This window comes from Dromiciops gliroides, chromosome X (assembly GCF_019393635.1).
Source record: "Dromiciops gliroides isolate mDroGli1 chromosome X, mDroGli1.pri, whole genome shotgun sequence".
In the NCBI taxonomy this organism is placed as follows: domain Eukaryota; kingdom Metazoa; phylum Chordata; class Mammalia; order Microbiotheria; family Microbiotheriidae; genus Dromiciops; species Dromiciops gliroides.
Window position 1 is genome coordinate 57,932,898 of NC_057867.1, and position 10,273 is coordinate 57,943,170.

A 10,273-nucleotide genomic window follows, 5' to 3' on the forward strand; every position below is an offset into this window, starting at 1 on the left:
AATAGCCAATCACTCACGCAATTCTGTCAGTTTTAACTTCACAAATTTTCTACCATCGATCCTTTTTCTCCACCCAGGCTTGCTACAACTATAATTCAGTCTCTCACGACTCTTTGCCTAGAATATTACAGCCAACTCTCAAGTAGTCTCCCCTTCTCCATTCTCTCACTTCCAATCAATATTCTCTACCAGATGCCAAAACATTCTTCCTGAAACCTAGATCTGGCCATGTTACTTTCTTGCTCACAAACTTTCCCAAGTGCCCCATTGCCTTTAGAATAAAAAAGACAAACTCCAAAGTCTGCCACTCTAGATGCTCCACAATCTGACTTTAATATGCCTTGACAAACTTATTTTCACAGACCACTGCTTGATATCAGCCAAATTGGATGTTCCCCAAACTCAAGGTTTCATCTACTACCTCGATTCATTCACATAAGCTACCTTGTCTTCCCTTCACAATCCTCTATCAAGGCATAGCTCAAATAACCTAACCCTCCTCCAAAGAGCCTTCCCAGGTTCCCACAGCTGTCAGGACTGCAATAGGGGTATTAGAATAAGAATTTGACCTATTAGACCTGTGATTTCCCTGGTGTTGGCAACTCCCTAGTCAAGGAACTCCCTCCATTAAGGCAGGTCTCCCCCTCTGCTCACTATCTAAGGGAGCTGCATAAAACAGGGCTTCTTAAACTTTTTCCACTCATGACCCCTTTTTGCCAGAGAAATTTTTATGTGAATCCAGGTATATAGGTATATGACAGGTCTACAAATAAAACATTTACTGCCAAATTTTTCTCAACCCCCACATTCAGTTATCAAGCACCCACAGTTTAAGAAGCTTTGGAGTAAAGCATTGAGCAGTTCTATGATTTGCCCAGCATCACAAAGTCAAGATATGTCCAAGGCAGGACTACCTTACTATGGCTGCCCATACACAGTGGTAATAATACTAATAATAACAACACAGGAAGGCAATGTTGCACAAGAAGTAGATAGCTGGTCTGTGTGAGAATCAGGGTGCCACCCCCTGCTGAGGAAGACATTGTGAGAACCAAGGCGAGGCCCCCACGAAAAGAAAGCATGTGACTAGTGTCCAGAAGCTGCCTGGCCTCAGGAAGTTACATCTACTCATAGACCGCCTGTAAGTCATGTCAATCAATGGACCAGCCAATTAGCTTGGGGCTGTGTGTAGGGACTACCCCTCTTCTGGTCCTGAAGGAAGCTTCCACTAGAACTTACCGAGGATCGTTCCTTTTCATTTGGGAACTGGCGTGTGGTGGCAGAACTTCACGTGTTCTCTTTGGAAGCGTGGATAGCTAGGTGAAGATAGCTTTCTCTCTCTCTTTCTTTGTTAACCCCTAATATATTTTAATAAATGCTTAAAAGCCTAAACTGTTGCTGAATTTATCAGTGAACTTTGCTAGTTCTATACACACACACACACACACACACACACACACACACTGGGGGGGGGGCGCAGATAAGGAGATCACACATTAGATTTTAAATATCACATTTGGGAGTCAGAAAGACCCGAATTCCAGTCCTGGTTGCCTTTTCCAGTTTTATATTCACTTGTTCTCTTTCATACTGCTTCTCTTGGTACTTACTTTGTCATTGGTAATGCATTTTGGGAGAGGCAGTGTGCCTCTGAGACCACCTCTCAATCCATTAACTCTCCTTGTGTTGAAATTCAGCTCAACAAAAGCCCTTAGTTTTACTTCTCTATGTGTATACCTTACATTGCTCCCACATAAAGAACAGGCTTATGGTAGACAGACGTTTTAATTTCCAGATAAGATTCCCCATAAAATACTGAAAAATGCCTTGTATATAGTAGGTATTTAATAAATGTCGGTGGGGTTGAGTTGCAATAAATAGTCAAGAATTGCATAGGGTATTTCAGCTTGGGGAAGGAAATGACACTAAATGACTAAGTTCCATTCTAATACTGATTCTCTGAAAAGGCAGAAGATATGACAAAAAGTTAAATGTGGGGAACGGTACTATTAGAATTTTACAACTGAAACTCACACACAAGGCAATATAACGATACAATATGAGCAAATTCCACTTTAATTGTTTTTCAGCAACTCTCTTTCCCTGGCTTCACTGGGAGAGGGCATTGGTGCACTTCTGATGCAATCAATTTGACGTGGGCATAATACAAATCTAAAGAATTGAAAGTGTAGGCGCTGTAATTGCCTATTCCAGTGTTCTTGTGCATGATGAGAAACAATGCACAGAAATCCTTCATGGTGTTCAGATGCTGGTTTTCACCCTCAGAGGCCTCAAAAGGAGAGGAGAGTGAAGCCATGTGTGTGAGGGCCTATTACAATAAGTGGGCATGGAAGGCATTGTGCTCTCTGGAACATTCAGCCAAGAGAAGTGGAGGGCCTTGCATGACCTTGGCTTGGTTGTCAAGCTCTTAAAAACAGACATAAAGAGATGAATGGGGGCTTGGTACCTGACGACAGCAGTCACATTGGTATTTACATAGAAAACTCCTTCTGCAGCCAGAAATATCACCGATGTACCGAAGACAACTCTTGGAGTCTAGGCATTCAATCAGTTCAATGTCTTCATAATATGCATTTCTGAAGACAGAGCCAAATGCTATAAGCTATTCTCATGAAAATTTCCTACTGGAACTCCATATAAGCACAGAATACTGAACAGCTATGGGACAAGGCTTACATGACTTTTGCAATTAGTTCCCCCTACAAAACATTTGGGGAAGATTGGTTGCCCAATTTTTAAAGCACTTGATTTTAGTATCTATTCTTCTGTCCCCTTTACTATACCTCTGTTCATCTCAAGGGAAAGTGACTCAGTGGTCAAGTTGTGATTAAGTGTCCATTTGTTCTTTAGTATCTAGGACTCATTTTCTTTTCATATAACAAGCAGTGATAGCCTCCTCAGATAAACCCAATAAAACGGTTCTCATTCTGGTTTCTAAGATGATGAAGTGTTTATTAAATCATGAAGACACAAACCTGATTAAAGAAAGGGTTGCTCCTAAATTATCCAGCTCATGAGAAATAAAAATACAGATGTTGACTTGGCACTTTCAGTTCAATTCAATCCAATAAATATTCACCATGTGCTCTATAGCGCAACCTCTGAAATCTCACTACAGTACAGAGGTGACCCTGGTTTCTTCAAGGTCAGGTCAATGGAGCATGAGCTATGGGAGCTCCTGCCCTGGGAAGGTGACATACTGGGAAGAGCATCAGCTGTCCCATTTCCTATCTTAGTAACTTTAGAAAAGTCACTTCCTATCTCTGGGCCTCAATTATACCAACTGCAAAATTTAGGGGGATGGACTAGATAGATCATCTCTAATATCTCTTGTAACTCTAAATCTATGAGATTTCATGGATCCCTCATTTCTTCACCCTTTGAAATGTGGTATAGGGCCCAACCATTCAACTGAAACTGCTTTTTCAAGGGTTAGCGAGGAACACTCAATTGTAAAAGCTGAGAATTGTCTTCACTTTCCTGCAGCTTAGACTCTGGTGAACACTCCTGTCCTAGGTACTCTCTCTCCCCCTTGCCTTCCATGACACTGCTCTCTCCTGGGTCTCCTTTCTGTATGTTTCCTTTGCTAAATCATCATCCAAGCCCTTTTTTCACTGACAGGGCCACTGTCCTAGTTCAAACCATCATCCCTGGTCACCCAGACTATCATAATAGCCGCAAAATCAATGCCCTTGATTCAATACTCTTCCTTCTATAACCCATCTCTGACATAGGAACAATATTTTGGCAACTATGGTACAAGTCTGTTCCAGTCCTGTTCCTACCCCCTAACCCTCCCATGGCCTCTAGCATCAGATACAAACTCATCAAACTAGCATTTACAGCCTTCCACAGTCTTTCTCCCACAAACCTTTGCAGCCATAATTGCATGGAATTGTTCCCTTTAATGGACTCTACATTCTAGTCAAACTGTACCCCAAACCTGACAGCCCATTTCTCACCTTTGCAGAAGCCATCCACTGATCCAGGCACATAGACCTTGCCTTGTTTCTGACCATCAAAATCATCATATTCTTTCAAGGCTCAAATGAAGGTGGTAAAGGGACTTGCCTAAGGTCACATATCTGGAGAGCAATGTAGGATAGTCAGAATTCAAACCCAGACACCCCTCTTACTTCTTTCTGTCGTACCATGATGGCTCTCTTGAGCCATTAGATGGAGAGTGTATCAATAAATGCAATCAATAACTAAAGGAGACAGGAGAAAATGGAATCAAGAGAACACCTGGAGGAATTAGTTGTGATTACATGCAGTGTGTTGTTTTGGGGTTTGTTTTTTTTAATTTGTTATGGATCAGCACACATACCAGCAGAAAGATGACACACACACACAAGCTTGTCAAAAATCACACATCTGTCAAGTGTGCCAAATGCTTCTATCTTGAAACTAAAACTTATGCCCTTCTCAACAAATGCAGACCCACATTCTTTTTTTATTAATTTGTGGGGCAATGAGGGTTAAGTGACTTGCCCAGGGTCACACAGCTAGTAAGTGTCAAGTGTCTGAGGCCAGATTTGAAATCAGGTCTTCCTGAATCCAGGGCCAGTGCTTTATCCACTGTGCAACCTAGCTGCTCCCCCGCCCACCACATTCTTTCTCTTAACCTTATTACAATAAAGCTCTCTTAAGAATCTTCTCTTCTCCTTCCCTTGTTTGCCTGCTGCAGTTCCTTTCAGCAGTGAACACACAAAAATGAGTGGTTGGTAAGCACTGAGTTATGTGAGAATGTGTGACCCATTTATAGTGTGGGTATAGTATTGCTTTTTACCTCATTGTGTATGTTTGTTTGTGTGTGTGTGTGTGTGTGTGTGTGTGTTCGTGTTTGCTCAATTTAAACACCATAAGGGTCTATGACTTCCTGGGTAAGGGTACTATCACCTTTGGTGCAGGTCACAACCCTTCCACAACTTAGTAGGTGATTTTAATAGATAAGAAATGAAATATATGGAATTTTAATCTATTATTTATACATTTATTTAGTACACCACAAAACTGCACTTATTGTTTATAGTCATTCATCAAATGGTCTCAAAAACAAATGATTTTAAATCAGAGACTAATTTTCAAAGTATCAAAAGACTTCTATTTTTTCAACTCTCTGCTATCCAGAGCAAGGACGTCACAAATGGGTGGCACACAGCTGGCCTAAAGGGTAAACCCATGAGCAGATATTCATTGTTCAGTTCAAGGAACTAGATGTTTCTGTGGTGGCAGTATTAACAATGGTCTTTATGAATAACAGCTCAAAAAAAAATAATCCATCACCTGGCAACCATCCTCAGGTTGATGAGCTCTTATGAACTTAGCTAGGTTGATCCTCAAATAACAGATGGAAAGTCCCTTGCTAGAAGCTTTTCTAGATTGGTCAGGCCTACTAGACCTCATTCTCTCCTGTCTTAACCTTCAAAAACTCATATCACTTCTGTGTGAAGATCAAGTGACAGAGTAAAACCTCCATGGACATGTTAGGTGTTATGATCCAGAAAGTAATGTGCTTTATATGTGTGTGTATGTGTATATATACATATACATGAGCCATGTATATGTATATATACTAATATACATAAGCCAGAAAGTAATGTTATATACACACACATATATACATATACATATATGTATATATGTGTGTGTAAGATAGATAGATAGATAGATTGATAGATAGATGTCTTTTCTTTATCTTCCTTGAATCTTTGCCATACCAATCAATACTATACCAGTGCTATCTCATGGCTATAAGTTGGGGAAAATTCCAGCATTTCACAGAAGGTAATGGAGAGGTACAGAGAAGCTGTGAACAGACTATACCATACAACAAATAAAGGACCTCAAAGAGGAAGCAGGGTAACAGACACTGCCAGAGAACTGCGTGACCAAAAAGAAGGTAAACTGATCTAATGTCCAGAGCAAGAGAAGATGCTGATACCATGCAAGTGTTTCCCTGGTATATTCATAATGTCAAGAAAGCCAAGAAGGCCTCCAGCACATTGGGTGGATAGCCTATGGGAACTATACAGGATGACATGGACAGAAGTTGCACAGCATGGGCAGGAAGGGATGGGCTGCAATCTGCATCACTGGAGGGAACATCTACATGATGAGACCAGATTCACTGGAATATTCAGGTGTTCCCAGTATCCTAATGTAATTTCAAATTTTAAAAATTTCACAATTGTCTGTTCATCATTTTATTCCTCCTCCTTTTTGTTGTTTTTTAAATAGAGACCCTGCAACCATGTTTTAGGGGAGAATGCTGATTATCTATGTGTACAATAAGCTATGCGTATTTCATATACCCTTATCCCTAGGCATGTTCTCAGAAGTTGGTGGGAAAATGAAAATTTGTAATTAACTCTCTTCTCTCCCTGATCTAAAGGAGAGCTGTGTCATTGTATTCCCCAGGTGACTATGTGCTATGCCAGGAGCTGAAGGCAAAGCAGGAGAGGCATACAAGGACAGGAGAGGGAGGCTTTGTGTTGCATGCTGTCTTGGGCAGGATGCTGTTGGTTTTGTTTTATTGGCAATGGCTGGGGATAAGTTGTCCCCATACTCCCCCAACACCACCACCACCACCACCACTGAGAGCTCCCAGCACACAGAATGATTGCCCTTCGTTGTCATAACACAAAAGGTCTTGGACAAAGGAAAGATGACAGCCTAACCAGGATATCCTCCTCTCTGCTGATGGGTCCCCATTTGTGCCCCCAGATAGCACATGAGCAATAAGCAAGCGCCTCTGTATGTTTGCTGCTCCTTGGCCATGGCTGCTCATACCCCAAGATTGCCTAAATGAGAAGGGCTAGAGTAGAGAGAAGGAATGGGGGAACCCAGCACACGTGACCACATCAGAGATGTAACATGATTTAAGACAACATTTTGTGGAATAAGTTATCTCACTGTAATACCAAGAGGCCGAACCCTACAGTCAGAATGGGCCTTAGAAGTTATCTGGACCAAGCCCTATCCAGAGTGGCAATACCTTCCAAGAAATCCCTAATGAACACCTGCCACAGGAATACTGTGAGGTCACTCCCTACTCCCTAATCAGGCAACTCATTCCAGTTTGGGACAGTCCTAAATAATACAAAGTTCTTACATTAGCCCAAACCTGGCTCCCTGAAGCTTCTACCTGCAGGCCTAGATCTGTATTACTCTGTCACCAAACTGCATAATATGTCATTAAATAAAATAAAAACAAAATAAAATATGCTTGCTACCTTTGTGACCTTGTACAAGGAGCTTCCCCTCTCTAGGGCAGAGTTTCCCCTTGTAAAATGAGTAAGATTAACTGGATGACTTCTAAGATTCCTTCTCACTCGAAATTTCTCCCCCGGGATGTGAATTCACCTTTTCCTTCCTACCCTTGCACATGGACTTTGTTTCATCTGCAAATATCCTAGTTTCGCCTTCACCTTGACTTTGCAATTAGATCTCCTAGAACCAATCTGGCAACAGAGCAGAATGGCACAATTTCTTCTATTTGTACAATAAACTTGGCTTAATTGAAACAGTGGGCAGTCACCATTTTCTAAAAATAATTATTATTTTGGGGAGAGGAGCAGGGATTAGACTTTTTTAAAATCCTTAGTTCTCATACAATTTATATTCCCAGTACCTCTTTTCTCTTTGGACATTAAACAAGAAAAACAGGTGCTTGATATCATTTCTACATCTGGTCAAACACCATTTGACCCCTTGTTATGGATAAACTTTCATAGATCACAGGCCATTTGGAATATTCTTGTGACCTTGCAGCCAGTAGTATCATTAAGCAAAATGGGCTTTTGAGACTATGTCATCTTTTTTTCAAAAGCTATCATCTTTTCAATTAAAATGCTGGACCCCTTCCTTAGCTTTAAAAAAAGAAGGAGGTCAAGGTATTCCAAGAGGCCATTTTACCTTTCCAGGAATGGACCTCACCAGCACTAATAAGTTAGCATTATCCTTGAGCATTTATCAATATACTAGCTCTTTGGGATAACAAGAGATCAAAGACAGGAACCTGGGCTGGAGGGGCTGCTGGAAAGAGAAGACGACATATTTTTAAAAACTAGAAAGAAAAGAAAAAAAAACAAGAGTATTGGTAAACCAGGCATGGTGGTGCACATCTATAATACCCTTCACTAGGGAAGCTGAGGCTGGTGGATTCCTTGATCTTGGCAGTTGGGGGTACAGTAGGAATCGAGCTGATCAGATGTCTGTACTAAGTCCAGAAAAAATATGTTAAGCCCCCAGGAGCAGTGGTGAGGCTGCTATGAAATAAAATGTGCAAAGTGCTGGGCAAACCTTAAAATACTATGTTAGCTAACTAGTCATGCAATTAGTACAATTTAAGCTCCTATCATGTACCAGGCACTGTGCTAGGGATATAAAGAAAGGCCAAAAGAAAATAAAGGACAACCAAAAAAACCCCATTTAACTTTTTAATAGATATGAAGTGAAATATATTTAAGTACCTATTATATATGTTACCATATGTACACAAGAAAGCTAGAGCTTTATTTTCCAAATTAATTTTTCTGGTAAGTCTACAGAATGAAGAATTTTCAACTTAATAATTGTCAACACATCAGAAGTACTGAATGGTTGCAATATACTAATACAAGGTCAAAGATCAACAACCATGGCATACTGTTGGGCCAAGCAGGTTTAGAAGCCCAACTAAGCACATGAGGTAGGCATTCACCATCAGGCTTTAGGCCCCATTTTTAGGAATCCTTTAGAATTTGTGGATATCACCATTGGGCCATAAAATGTACAAAGAATATTCCCCACCAAAGGGTAGAGTAATTTATCCTGGGCCATGTAACTACAAGTTTTCAGAGTCAGGCCGAGAGGCCAGGCTTCCTGTCTCCAGACCCAGTAACCTTTCCTCTATTCCACTCCAAATATTGTCCTTCAATACACAAAAAGCTTCTTATCACATTAGTATTAGGAAAGAGTGAATAGCAGGCTCATTTCACATGCTCTGCAGATTATGGCAAAGAAGATATATGACATTTCCTGCCATCCAAAGGGGACACAGTTGAGCTCAAAGAACACCACAATTTTGAAAATGACCTGACACATTGCGAGAGGTCTTATATAGCTTCTTATCCATCACAAGTTGGATGCCTTCCATGCCTTCACAAACAGGTTTAGGGAGATACATTCACGTTGTACCCTTCAAAGAAACATGTACCATAAAAATAGTCCTTCCAGATTCCACTGCCATAGCATTTAAGAAGAGATCAAGTCATTCCCTCACAAATAGCCTGGAAGATTGGGATGACAAATTCATGGTGCCTCTGGCCAAGCAAGGGCTTAGAGAATTTAGGCCTTGGCATTAGACACTCTTGGAAAATCAAAGAAAACACAATGGTTTACAAGAGAACCCTTTGTACTTTCCTCACCTGTATATGATGCATACCCTCTGCCCCTAGTCAACTGTAATCTCTTGGAAGACAGCACCTTTTAGGACTTATATCTCCAATGGCTGGGACAGTAGCTTACACAAATGCCAATAATACAATGGGTCTGTGATCCCATCTATATGAATATTCCCTCTACTGATATAAATCACAACCCCTCCATTCCTGCCCATTTTATATGGCTCGGTACATGTTCTCCCAGAAGTTCACCACAGGGAGTCCACCCACCATGCTGGGGGTGGAGATATTCCTCATGCTCTCTTGACATTATGAGGACACCAATGGAACATACAGGATATCTATCTGTTTTCCCTTGCCCGCATCTCATGACCAACCCATCTTCTTTCCTTTAAAGCTATCCCTTACTCTGGTTTTCCTTTATCATTCTGTTTGTTGAGTTTTGTAGCCTGTTCACACTGCCCAGAAGGCTTTCTATTGTCATTGAGATAATCTTTAGGGATTATTGTATTCTAGACCTCTCAAACTCAGGTTTCTCTTCAATCTGAATAAACCTTCCACCTTGCAAACTGAAAGCACTCAGTGATAATTACTAAATTGAAATGAATTGAAGTAAGCCTTATATAAATCTCTCTCAGGTTTCTTCCCACGGCTCCAAGGCCACTCTAACTCCATATCCTGGCCCCCACAGACTGGATCTAGGGCCAGCAGAAGTTGTTTGTCCTTTCTGACCAGGCTATACCAAATGATAACAATGGAATCCATCATCAGACAGAGTATCTTGTGTCTCAGTAACTATCCTTAGAGATCCCTGCACCCTGAGCTACGTGGGCAAATCACAAAACAATTAAGACAGCCACAAAAAC